Raw genomic sequence first — 13,746 nt, 5'->3', positions numbered from 1 at the left:
TTGAGCTAGTATCTGACTGCTTTCTAAATCACTCAGCTTATCCCTGTCGCTTCCTCTTTCTAAAATGACTAGAGGCTGGATGCACGAAATTCGTGCAAGGGGCTCGGCTCTTGCAGCCTTGGCTTCATCCAGAAGATTGACTGGAAGGACGTCCGGAAGGTCATTTGGCTGTCCGGTCTAATTAGCATACTACACTTTTATTATTATAGATTGTTACCAGACTAAAGGCGTTTGTTTCAAAGCCCATTCAAATTCGAGCAGGAGTTTGCAGCCAAGAGAGTAAGGGTTTATTGTTTGAGGAAATGATGCTAGGCCGGGCGTCACAGGTAAGCTAGTGCTTAAAGACCTGGCTCCCTGATGGCTTCTAGGGGATGGGTTATATAGGGGACAAGAGTGTTAGGGTCGTGATTTCTATTGATTGGTCAGCGCTAGAGTAGGGGTAGTTGATCATTGCAGCAGCCATGGCGTCACTTCATCTGGTTTCTCAAGGATGTGGTCAGTGGGGTCGTTCTGGAGCCAAAACACAGCTGAGATCTAGATGCCATCTCTACTTTGGCTGAAACCCTGTCTCTGTGGTCAACAGGCTCAAGGCTTTGTTCTTAAGATTATTTGATGCTGACCAGAACCTTGTTGTCCTGAGGGCTTAATGATTGACAGAGTGGACGTGCAAGGAAGCGGGAGGCAGTAAGTCAGGGTGCTCTTTGGCAGGACAAGGCCAGTTTGAATCAAAAGGAAAGGAGGAAAGGTCACATTAAAGAAATGAAGTTTCTGCTCCGTTACACCATCCATCAGTGGTTTTCCATTCACTCGCATCACTTTAGGTCCTCCCTCTAACAGGGGTCAGTTTATGCACCCATTTCTCTAGGGAATGTCTCTTGTCTCAGCTGGATGCCCCCTCCCCTTCCTTTGTTGCCCAAAGAACTCTGTCATTTCTTTCAGTACTTATTCATTTTACCTTTCTCAGAGTTATTTATTTATATGTCTTCTTTCCTGTAATTCATGACTTCCATGAGTGCAGGAAGTGTGATTTATTGTGTGCTCCATGGGACTCAGCCCAGTAGTTGGTACTCAATAAATGTTTGTTGAATGAATGATTGAGCTCGAGTTTGGTTCAAAATATACTTTATCATTCTGTTTTTTTGTTTCTCCTCCATTAGTTAAAAAAGAAACCCACAATACATTTGTTTAAAAAATTTGGATCATTTATTTCTGCTGAGAGAAGAACACTGATAGTCAAGTACTGACATTATTTGTGATAATGATCAATTTAGATATTATATTGAAATTTGAAAACAAATTTATCATAATCAAGGAACATAAAACCACTTACTAATTGTAACAAAGAGCAAAATAACCTTTGAGTCCTCAATCATGGTCATAAAACAGGATTCTAAATTAATGCAAAGATAAGCAATCCTTCGTGAATATTTGATTTATAGAATAATTTAAGCAAGAAGGGGGAGTTGACATTCAGAATTCTACCCTTTAAGGTAACTTTTCTTGTTCCCTAGTTGGGAACAATGTTGTCTTCTCTTAGGCTGATATAAAGCTTGCATGAATTGGGTAGCTGGGACCATCTGCCCACAATTGTCCCCAACACTGCCGGTCTATGTCTACCTCCAGGCTGAGGGAGATATATTCACAGCATTCCAGCAGGAAACACGAAATGGGTATTTTTCCCCCAAAAAATGAGGCTATAAATGAGGCTAAATAGATCAAAGTAAAGTTCTTAATGGCTCTCTTATATTATATTTTGGGTTAAATGGCTCTTGGAATCAAGCCTGGTAACCTAACCATAAAATCTTAATGGTCTGGGCAATTGCATTTTGAAACTCCCTCTTTCTGTACATTTTTAGCAGCTGGGAAAAGTCCTCTCCTGTTCTTACTCAGTCCTACTGACCTTGCACCATGGCTGTCTGTCCTGTGGTCTCTGTCCTGGGGGGAGTCCCTGGGGGGTCTGGAAGAGTTCACAAGTAGACACACCATTTGCTGAATCGCACTTAAAACCCATGCCAGCGGCATTTGTTAGAAAGTAAGAAAAATAATAAAAAAATGAAACTGTACATGAAAGGAGACATTGAAGATGATTCTTGAAATGTTTTCCCCCCCTGAGATTTATTGCCATTAGATTGTATTCATTTGTTCACAGTACAATTTATTTCTTACACAATTCACCCAAAACCTACTCTGAGTCCTCATCTGCCCGGAAATCATAAACACACAAGGTTGGAGGGGCCCTGGCGATCATCTGGTCCGTCCAGTGCCCTCATTTATCCTACAAACACAGTGAAATTGCTTCCGTTTTATCTTTATCGTAAATTCTGTATGCGACACGTGGTGTGAGTACTCTCTCCGGGTCCCCAGTGTAGCCAGCTGGGTTTTATATTGAACCACCTTTGTTTATAAAACTGCAGGGAGAATTAATACAAGACAGAAGAAAGTAATATCAGTTCTATAAAGTGAATCTCTGGAAATGAAGGAACACAGCCTCAAAGTTTTAAATTAAGACCCTGCTCACAGGAAGAATAAATGAAAGAAGCACCAACAGCAATGGCTTAGCTTCCCGATTCCTCCGTGCTTTGGAGATAAACTTGTTCTTTCCCGTACCTTTTTGGAAACTGGCTTGGTAATTTGAGCAAATAGCCAGAGGCCCCTGTGTAAGGACTGTCTTAGTGATTAGGAATGTCTTTGTCCAACCCCGCCCCCCAATTGGGAATTCCTTATGACACAGGAAAGCTGGGAGCAAGGATGCCTGGGAAAACAGGGGAGTTGTCTTCTTGGGTCTCTTGTGACCCAGGAGGGTTATGGATACTTCTAGAGCGGGTGAGTGGAGAAGGTTGTGGAGCAGATGAGGAGGAAATGGAGGAAGTGGCATAAACGCAAACCTCTTAAACATGGTGCAGATAGGAAGAAAAACTATGGAAAACCAGAATGATAAAACAACCTCCGGATCAAACCCATTTACTCTTCACCCAGATCGTTCCGCCTTTATCTGACTTATATATTGAGATTCCGTGTAACATTTTCTTTTTAAAAAGAGTTGTATTAAAGGGTGTTCAAAAAGACTCAAAAACCATCGATCTATTTTGATTCCCCTCCATTTAAATCAATGAAAAGACATTAATTAAGCACCTGTTACATTTTGTGAATTATTGGTGGTTCTGGGTTTGTAAAGATGAATTAAGACACACTTCCTGCTATTCAGAAGTTTATCATTTTATGGGAAGGACAGACTCATCTATCACCACAACAGAGATGATAAGAGCTATGGGAACACAGATGAAGGAGCAATTAATTCAGCCTGAGACAGCCAAATAAAGCTATAAAAAGGTAACATTTGAGTTAGACTTAAATATGTTAGAAGTTTGTCGGGTGGACAGATAGGATAGTTTTACTCAAGGGCAAGTATGTCTGGTGTGGTTGGAGTTAGATGCCTGGGGGGCAGTAGGGAGTGCTGGGGATGCTCTGGGGAGGGACGCTGGGAGGTGCATTTTGTTCAGTTCTGAAATGGAACCATCACCACAATCAGGTTAGTGAGCATCTATCACACCCAGATTTTCCCTGTGCCTGCTCGTAATTCCTCTCTCCCACCCCACCCCCCATACCTCTCCTGATCCTTCTCTTTGTGGCATTATCGATCTGCTTTCTGTCACAGTAGATTAGTTTGCATTTTCAAGAGTTCTGTATAAATGGAATCACATAGGAAGTACTTACTTTTGTCTAGATTTTTTCACTCAGGCTGATTCACGCTGTTGTGTGTATCTATGGTTCATTCCTTTTTCATTGCTGAGTAGTATTCCGTCGCTGCCTTTTTCTCTGAGTTGGTTTCACTCTTTCATTGGTGCCTGGCTATCTTGTGTGGGAGGGAGCCTGGCCCATGGATGTTCCAAGATTCACCTTTACGGCTGCCTCCACCGAGAACTGATTTTCATTCTGATCCCAAGTTCTGAAATTCCTGAGAAGGGATCTGATTGACCTGTTGTGGGTCAGATACTCACTCCTGGACCAAAGGACTGTGGCTGGGCGGGCAGTGACACATGAAGAGCATGGCAAAGCTGTGAGAATTTTCTCAGTGTGTTTGACTCCAGCCATCAGCCCACGTGGGAACATCCTTCTGACCTGGCCACACTCTTCAGATTCACACTGAATATGTGAAGTGCATTATTTTAGGCTCCATTCCCAATGCATCAAATATTAAATGTAAAAAAATAAACCCTAAAAGGAAACTTTCTTTATAAATTCACTGTAGAGAAGACATTTCTAACAATGATACAAAATCTTGAAGTCATAAAGTAAAATATTTAAAATAAATTCCAAAAATATCAAAATATTTGCTTGGCAAAATACTCCTTGAGCAAAGTAATAAGACAAATTCCAAATTGGGAGCAAATTGTTGGTAACTCATTTCACACACAAAGCTTAATGTCCTTAATGTTTTAAGAGCCCTGGCGGTCGGTAAGAAAAAGTTACCCAGAAGAAAATTGGGCATAAAAATGTAAAGAGATAGTTGACAGAAAAATGAAATGCAAACAGTTCTTAAATACATGTATAGTCAACCTACAGTGAGATACCATTTTCCTCTCAGATTAGTAAAAACCTAAGTGTATGAATGCACAGTGTTGGTCAAGGATAGAGAAGAAAGTGGGCATTCTCCTATACTGCTGTTGCAAGTGTCAATTGGTGCCACCCTTAGGAGAAAAGGGTAGTGATAACCATGAGAATTGGTTATTCATTGCAGTATTGTATGCTATGGCAAGACATTGGCAGCAACTCAAATGCCCATCAATAGAGAGTTGGTTAAATACAGTCTGGTACATCCATTCAGCAGAATACTGTGACGCTGTCAAAAGAGAATGAGGGCATTTCATGTGCATTGCTGTCGAAAGATTTCCACGATAGATTATGAAATGGAAAAAAAAGTAAGATGCAGAATGATATGCATAGCATGCTCTCGTTTGCGTAGAAAAAAGAGATTGCATTTTAAATTTGTATTTGCTGGCATGTGTATTTAAAGTTTGTGCAAGGATTCACAGGAAATATTAACATGGCTGCCAGTGTGGGAAGGTGAAGTGGAAGTGAACACATGGGGACAGACAAGGGAAACAGACATTTATGTGTGCGTGTGTGTGTGTGTGTGTGTGTGTGTGTGTGTATGTGTATATATATATATATATTGAATTTTGAATCATGTAAATGTATCTATCTACAAATTGAATGACTTAGAAATGTATATTGCTTGTCTTAAATTAGTGATTTTCAGCCTTTTCCATATCATGGCACACAGATGATGAGGATACACATGGGATGAAACCTACTTCCTCTGCTTCAGGAACATATGTCTGCGCTGTAGTCTTTTCCCTGAGGGGAGAGTCCCCTCAATCTCTTAAGGAATAGAGATGCTTCTAGAGCACAGACTTCTTTCCTCCGTCCCCCGACGTAAGCACAAGTTGCAAAACCAGGCAGCTGGGAAGGGAAAAACCAGCCCGTCACGCTTGTGCCCACAAAGCCCTTGTTATTGTTCCGGGTGGAATGCAAAAGAGAGGGGAGCAGAGACATGGCAGATGAAGCCTTTTAATTTGCTGGCAATTAATTCTTTCACTTACTTTAAATTAAAATGTTCAGCCCTTTCCCAGTCACTCATCAACAACTGTTAGCATCAGGGTCTTTTCAGCATGTGGAAGGCTCTGCGTGCAAACAGCCCATTACCTTGCAACGAAAGATAAATTGTAGAACCTTGATTAAGCAGAATCCTCTGGGAATGAGCTTTACTGGTTCATTGATTCTTTTACTTGCTGGAGATTTAGCCAGAAAACTCTTTTTAAACTTTAGCGTTTGTTCATTCCATCAGTCAATCCACATGGCACGGGATAGCGGTGAAGAGCAGCCTCTGGAGCCAGGCGGCCTGGGTGCAGTCTCAGCTCCATCACGTCGTCGCCTTGGGCAGCTGGCTTACCTCTCTGCACTTCTGTCTCCTCCTCTGTAAAATGGAGATGATGGTAGTTCTTATTTCATAGAATATGTATGAAAAATTAGATAGATGAACACATATAAAGTCCAAAGGACAGTGCCCAGCACATGGTAGGTACTACATGACTGACTGTTGTTATTGATCCCTCTATAGTCTATCCATGAAGGGACAATGAGCAGGATAGGCATGATCCCTGCGTCCCAGTGAATTCCTACTATTACAAAAACATCCAGACAGTATAGAATCATATGGAGTAAAATAGGAAATCACACTCCATCTCCCCTAATTCTACTCCTCAGAGGTAGCCATTATTAATAACTTTATGACTATCCTTCCAAGCTATTTTTCTACTTTGGAAGGATAGTCACAAAGAACCACCAACTGAGCAGCTTGAAATAACAAAATGCATTGACGTACAGTTCTGGAGGCCAGAAGTTCAAAATGAAGGTGTTGGCAGTACCTTGCTCCCTAGGTATATGAAAATATATACACAAATATCAGTTGTTGATTTTTATAAGAAGTATAATCATTTTTCTAAAAATATATCATGTACATTTTTGCAGGTCAGTCCACACAGCCCTATCTCCTTTGCCTTATATAATAGGATAAACCATACTTTTAAATTTAATATTCTTCCTTTTGATACATATTAGGTTGTTTCAAATGTTTAAATAATGCCAACAATGCCAAAATGAACATCCTTGTACAGTTAGCTATGTACATTTGTAGAATATTTTTGGCATAATATTCTTAAAATGGACATTGTTCTTTAAAATGAACAGTCCATAGCATTTTAGAATTTTTTGTTTAACTGGACATTCCATATTATGAACACTTTAATTTAACAAAGCAGGAGTAAAACAGGATTGAAAAGAACCTCACAGCCATTATGACAAATCCCCAGCCCCTCATACCAGGCTGTGGAGAGTAGTCGTTGGAGTTGAAACAGATTATTTGGTTGCAGTTTTCTTCCTTCTAAAGAAGTGGTAGGAACATTCTCATTAAGAGCTGTGAGTAACCAAGTTCCAGGTGATTAAGGCTTTCATCTTCATCTCAGAATCTCATCCACATCCCCTTTCTCTGCTAGTTCATTCTCCCCGTCGTGACCTGGCAAAAATCACCCATGGCTCCATGACTTCTGTTCTCCAAATATTAAAAAAATTTTAAAGTATTTTTTAATTGACTTCAGAAAGGAAGGGAGAGGGAGAAGGAGAGGGAGAGGGAGAGGGAGGGGGGAGAGAGAGAGAGAGAGAGAGAGAGAGAGAGAGAGAGAGAGAGAGAGACATGATGAGAGAGAATCATGGATTGGCTGCCTACTGCACGCCCCCTACTGGGGATTGAGCCTGCAACCCAGGCATGTGCCCTGACTGGGAATTGAACCATGACCTCCTGGTTCATAGGTCGATGCTCAACCACTGAGCCACGCTGGCCGGGCTGTTCTCCAAATATTTAGAGCACCTGACCAATGAAAGAAGGAGCAAGTCAGCAGAGAAAGAGGGAGAAAGAGTTAAAAGAAATGACAGCCAGATGGGGATCATGATATATTTATGCTGGAAAAATCACTTAAGAGATTTCTCATGCTGTAACTACGTGCAGATTATGACAAATTGGGTAAATGCCTTTGTGGTCTTGAGCTAAGCCAAAGACAGGCCAAAAGATGGGCCCTGGATATGAGTTAGGTAGGGGCTTAACTGTTCTCAAAGAGACCAAAAGATATAGTGGCTCAAGACAGAAGTTTCATTGTCCCTCTTGGAAGGGTAGGCTGGAGGCTGGAGGTCCAGAGTGGACATGCAGGCTGCTCCCTGAGGTCACCTGAGAGACAGGGACTGGGGCAGCTCTTCCATCCTCATGGTGGCTCCCACCTTTGGTCTCAGGTGGCTGCTGCATTGCTGCCATTTCCCACACAGTAGGAAACAGAAAATGGAGCACAAGCCCTTTCCTCTGTAAGTAATATGGTACCGATGTTGCTCATATCACTTCTGCTCACATTCCAATAGCGGGAATTCAGTCCCGTGTCCCTCCTAGTTGCCATAACAAAGTACCACAAACTGAGCAGCTTAAAATAACAAAAATGTATTGACTCACAGTTCTGGAAGCCAGAAGTTCAAAATCAAGGTGTTGGCAGCACTTTGCTCCCTGTAAGCCATGCAGAAGATAATCCTGCTCTGCCCCTTGTAGCTTCTGGGTTTTTTTCTGGCCATCTTAGGCATTCCTTGGCTTATAGATGCATCACTCCAATCTCTGCCACCACCATCACATGCCATCTTCTCCCTGTGTATCTCTGTCTTCATATGGTCATCATCATATATATATATATATATATATATATATATATATATATATATCTCCTATATAACAACAGGCTAATATGCAAATTGACCGAATGGCAGAATGACCAGTCACTATGATGTGCACTGACCATCAGGGGGCAGATGCTCAATGCAGGAGCTGTCTCCTGGTGGTCAGTGTGCTCCCACAGGGGGAGCGCCACTCAGCCAGAAGCTGGGCTCATGGCTGGCGAGTGCAGCAGTGTTGGCGGGAGCTTCTCCCACCTCTGTGGCAGGCGGACATCCCCCTAGGGGTCCAAGACTGCGAGAGGGTGCAGGCTGGGCTGAGGGAACCGCCCCTCCCCCTCTCCCCCCCGCCCAGTGCACAAATGTCCTGCACCAGGCCTCTAGTAAATATATATTGATTTCAGAGAGGAAGGGAGAGGGAGAGAGAGAGATAGAAACATCAATGATGAGTCATTGACTGGCTGCCTTCTGCACGCCCCCTACTGGGGATGGAGCCTGAAACCTAGGCATGTGCCCTTGACTGGAATCGACCCTTGGACCCTTTAGTCCACAGGCCAATGTTCTATCCACTGAGCCCTGAGCCAAACCAGCTAGGGCATGGTCGTCATCTTATAAGGATATTTGTCACGTTGGACTAAGGCCCACCCTAATGACTTCATCTTAACATGATTAAATCCACAGAGACTATTTCCAAATAAGGTCACATTCACAGGTATTGGAGGGTAGGACGTCAACATATCTTTTTGGGAGGGACGCAATTCAATCCGTACAATGATGTATGTCAACAGAGGTTTTCAAACTCTACCATGTACCAGAATCACCTAGAGGATTTATTAGAATATAGACTGCTGGGCCACATATCTGTATCTAATTCAGTAGGTCTGGGTGGGGCCTACAATTTGCATTTCTAATAAGTTCCCAGGTGATGCTGTAGCTGCTGGTATTGGTGGAAAACCACTAGTCTAGGACCTTGCAACTCAAATGCAGCCCATGGACCAGCAGCAGCAAAACCACCAGACCCTGGAGAAATGCACTCTCTCTCTCTCTCTTTTTTTTACTTTTCTATTTTATTTTTAATTTCTTTACTGCTTAAGTTATTACATATGTGTCCTTATCCCCACATTACCCTGCATCCCCCCACTCATGCCCTCACCCCCATGTTGTCTGTGTCCATTGGTTAGGCCTATATGCATGCATATAGTCTTTTGGTTGATCTCTCCCCCCTTATCCCCACCCTCCCCTACCTTCCCTCTGAGGTTTGACGGTCTGATCGATGCTTCTCTGTCTCTGGATCTGTTTTTGTTCATCAGTTTATGTTGTTCATTATATTCCATAAATGAGTGAGATCATGTGATATTTATCTTTCTCTGACTGGCTTATTTCACTTAGCATAATGCTCTCCAGTTCCATCCATGCTGTTGCAAATGGTAAGAACTACTTTTTTACAGCAGCGTAGTATTCTATAGTGTAGATGTACCACAGTTTTTTAATCCACTCATCTGCTGATGGGCACTTAGGCTGTTTCCAAATCTTAGCTATGGCAAATTGTGCTGCTATGAACATAGGGGTGCATATATCCTTTCTAATTGGTGTTTCTAGTTTCTTGGGATATATTCCTAGAAGTGGGATCACTGGGTCAAATGGGAGTTCCATTTTTAGTTTTTTGAGGAAATGCAGACTCTCTTTTGGCCCATAACCCAGACCTACTGAATCCAAATCTTCATTTAGCAGGTGATGTATATGCATATTTAAGTCTGAGAAGCCTGCTCTAGGAGACCCACTGTTCCAGCACAAGCTAGACAGTCCTCTAGCTCCGGATACAGAGGCAAGTTCTATGGGATGAAGCCGGTAGGCTCAGTCCAGGTCCAGTTGGCCTCCTCACAGAGGCCTCTAAGAGCCTCAGTTGGTGTCTGGCTCTTAGAAAGAACCACATCTCTGCTATAGGTTCCCACACCCACCCTCATACCTGCCAAGCTTGGGGGATACTGGGAAGTCCAAACCGAGATCAAGTTTTCAGACAAGTAAGTGAACTTCAGGTTGCAACCACCACCTTTGCCAAAGAGAAAATAGGGCTTACTTTAAGAAGCCAATGAAACTCACACTCAGATGGTGCGAGGCCAGAGGGAACTGGGAGACCCACAGATGTATGAAGGAGCATATAAGGAAAATGTATTATGAGGGGTTTTTCGCTGACCTGTACCTGATCTCTTGACTTATCTTGATTTCTTTTAGTGCAGTCTTTTGGATAACTATTTTCTTGGCTACTCTAATATGAAAAACAAGTTCACTTTTTTGTGATAAGGTTTGTGCTTTAAAGAAGAGTGGAAAACAATACAGTTCCTATGAGTTCCTCTGAATGCACTGAGAAGTTGTGAAATTCCCTCTAATATAGTTCCCAGTGATATTGTTTGGGGTGAGATATTTGCTCTGGCAAGAAATGTTTTCAGTTCCAAATAAAGAACCCAGCCCGACCTGAGCCTGAACTCATGTAAAGGAAAGCATTGGCATCTGAAACCGCTTCATTGACTCAGGCCACACCTCTCCTGCCGGGCTGGGCCTGTGGTCCTACTGCTCGGAATTGAGCCAGCCAAGGTGCTTGCTTCTTACCTGCGCATGTACTCACTGAAAGCAATTTGCAAAGACTTGCGCCCCTCCTGAAAATATGCTCCCAAAGGCAGTCCCTCTCACGTGAAAATCTGACTTATAGGCAGTAGCATAGAGGAGTTTTAGAGCTGACATCCGCCTCAATCTCTTCATCAACTTCAATCTCTCCCTTTTATAGAGAGGAAGTGACTCAACCTGGCCCACACAACCAGCCTGCGGCAGAACCTGGAGTCAATTCCAGGTCCACAGTCCCTTCCCAGCACTTGGCATGTCACCCCTTCATCCTGCCATTACCCTTGGAGATGAACTGACTTTGGAATCAACCATAAACTGCCATGTTGCTCCAAACCATCACCAGCTTACACTTGTGTTCTCTATTCCTAACCAACCAGACACATGAGTGTTAGCCCCAAATTCCATGTCCAGGGCAATACAGGTCAGGGATGTACCCACCACCCAAAATCATGGAACAGGGGCTGTAAGGGTAGGACTGGGCAACTCAGGAGCACATGGGAGTCAGGCAGGAATGTGATCAGGACCATCCTGCTGGACTGGGCTCTGTGGAAACTGGGGAGCACAGGCCTCATCTAACGGGGTGGCTAATACTCACCTCAAGCAGATAAAAGTCTGGGATCAGAGACCCAATGATGGCAGAAATACGCATTTTTTAAGGGATACTAGAATTTTTATGTGTTTATAAGTGAAATATCTTGCATTTTTAATATTGGCTCAGATTTTTAAATGTCTCTCAACACACCGGCAGGCTGAACACAGTCCAGCCCGTGGGCTGCCAGTACCTCCTCTGCAGCACGGCACTGGGTCGAGAGTGGACGCTAAAGCCAGACAGACCAGTGGGAATCCTGGCTCAGCCCCTCTCTGTGACCTTGTGCAAGGCAGCTCTCTCACCTTCACTTTCTTCATCCATAAAATGAAGATAATATTCGTCCTATCTCATAACATTTATGGGAAGATTAAGTGACATAATGTAGGTGAAGCATTTAGAATGCTGCCAGGCACATAATCAATATTCAATAAAAGGCAGCACTGCCATTATTATAACTCCAAATCCTGGAGGCCCAAGGGTCCTTCAGCTCCGCCCAGAAAGCCCTCCAAAGCAGAGCCAGTTTCTGAAACAGTGTCCCCCATGCTCCCCGACCCCTGCTGAGCATTCTGTGTGAGCCTATAGCACACGCCGTGACCTGTCTCTGCGGGCTGGACAGATGGGAAGAGCAAACATGGTGGGCTGCTCAAACCACTGGAGAGTCTAGCAGGGTGCCAGGGCATGGCCAGGGGCTATGAGCATGCGCAGAAGCAGGCATGGGGGTAAATTCCAGGCCCACAGTCACGTCCCAGCACTTTCCATGTCACCCCTTCATCCTGCCATCCACCCCCCTTGCAGATGAACTGACTTTCAGTCGCGAGCCTGGGGTGTTTCTAGGTGATGAAACCCTTCCAGCAACAGCTCAGATGATCCGATGTAAGAATGTGGCCTGTGACCCGGGAGTTTTGTTCTGTTCTTTCTTAGCCAAGCCCGGTGAGATGAATGATGTGGCTGAGATTGGGATCTGGCCTGCAGTGCCTGACAGCAGGACATGAGTGTGAACATGTGGTTGAAACCTCTTTGGAATGCAGCCCAACGAGTGCTGTGGTGTTATGTCAGTTCCCAGCAAGGATGGAATGGAATTGGGAATGAGAGAGGCTACCCTGACCGTGATGCTTGGGGCCCCGGTCCTAGAGCTCTTGTGGAAAGGCAGGCAAACGCGCTTCTCTTACCGCAGGGTGAGAGGTGGTTTCTTCAGCAGATCAAACAGCTGCCGGAGCGGCAGGGCTTCAGAGGGCAGAGCCACAGTGGGCACGGCTAGCATGGAGCGGGAGGAACGTGTGCAGGGCGCGGAAGAGGGGCTGAAACATTGAAAATGGCCTTGATAGAATCCCTCTCCTTTGAAGAGGTTTTTTTTAAAAAAAGATGCACTAAAAGTTAAAACCAAAGAGGTCATTGAAATTACAAATAGCCCCCCTCCCCACCTTTTGGGCAACAGATAAGGCCCATTTTCTATGCACCCTACTGTCCTGAATATTTTATAAATTCTAGATGTGTTTTTACTATTGAGAAATGTTTCTTGTTCTATTTCCACTTCTTTTCATGGACATGGATCCCCTCACCCCTTTTTTTAGGAAAAGCCAAATCTCTTCTCAGTGCTACAAATGACTCAGTCATTTGCAGGAATTACAGGGGAAGCGGCTGTAGCCTAGTTTTAAGGGGTGGTATTGTGTTGTTGTTAATGAGCTGGTTTGCTGGAGTCAGATAGAATTGGATTTCACATCTTACCCCACCACTTCCTAGATGGGAACTTGGGCAGATGACGTAACCATTTTACCCTAAGTTTCCCACAGCTAGAGAGTGAAATTTAATGAGTATCTACCTCAGAAGATAATTCTGAGGGTCAAATGAGCCAATGGATATAAAGCACGTACTAGGATCTGGCACATGTTCCGTGCTAAATGAATGGTAGCTGTTGTTAAAATTTCTTTTCCATTTTAACTCTTTAAAAAAATCCACATTTTCAAAAACGCTGGTTCCGTTAAGTGAGGTTCATGTATACCAAAATGTGCTTAAGTTTCTGGAGGAAAAACATTGAAGAATGAAACAATCCCTTCTCTTCTAGTAGCTCCTGGTGCAGCCGGGCTCAATTCCTCTGGGAGTTCTGAACCTAATGACCGGCAGGGTTTCCTGAGTTGGAACAGAATGACAAGACCTTTATACCCTCTGCTGATCAGTCCCTGGGTATGGGCCACCCCGAGGCAGGGGCCAGCCTGGTGGGGGAGGCTCCCTGCAGCGCAGGCAACAGAGGGTCATCTGCCAAACACCCCCAGGAGCTG

Source organism: Myotis myotis, unplaced genomic scaffold, assembly GCF_014108235.1.
Source record: "Myotis myotis isolate mMyoMyo1 unplaced genomic scaffold, mMyoMyo1.p scaffold_m19_p_18, whole genome shotgun sequence".
NCBI lineage: Eukaryota > Metazoa > Chordata > Mammalia > Chiroptera > Vespertilionidae > Myotis > Myotis myotis.
Note: the sequence above shows the minus strand (reverse complement) of the source record.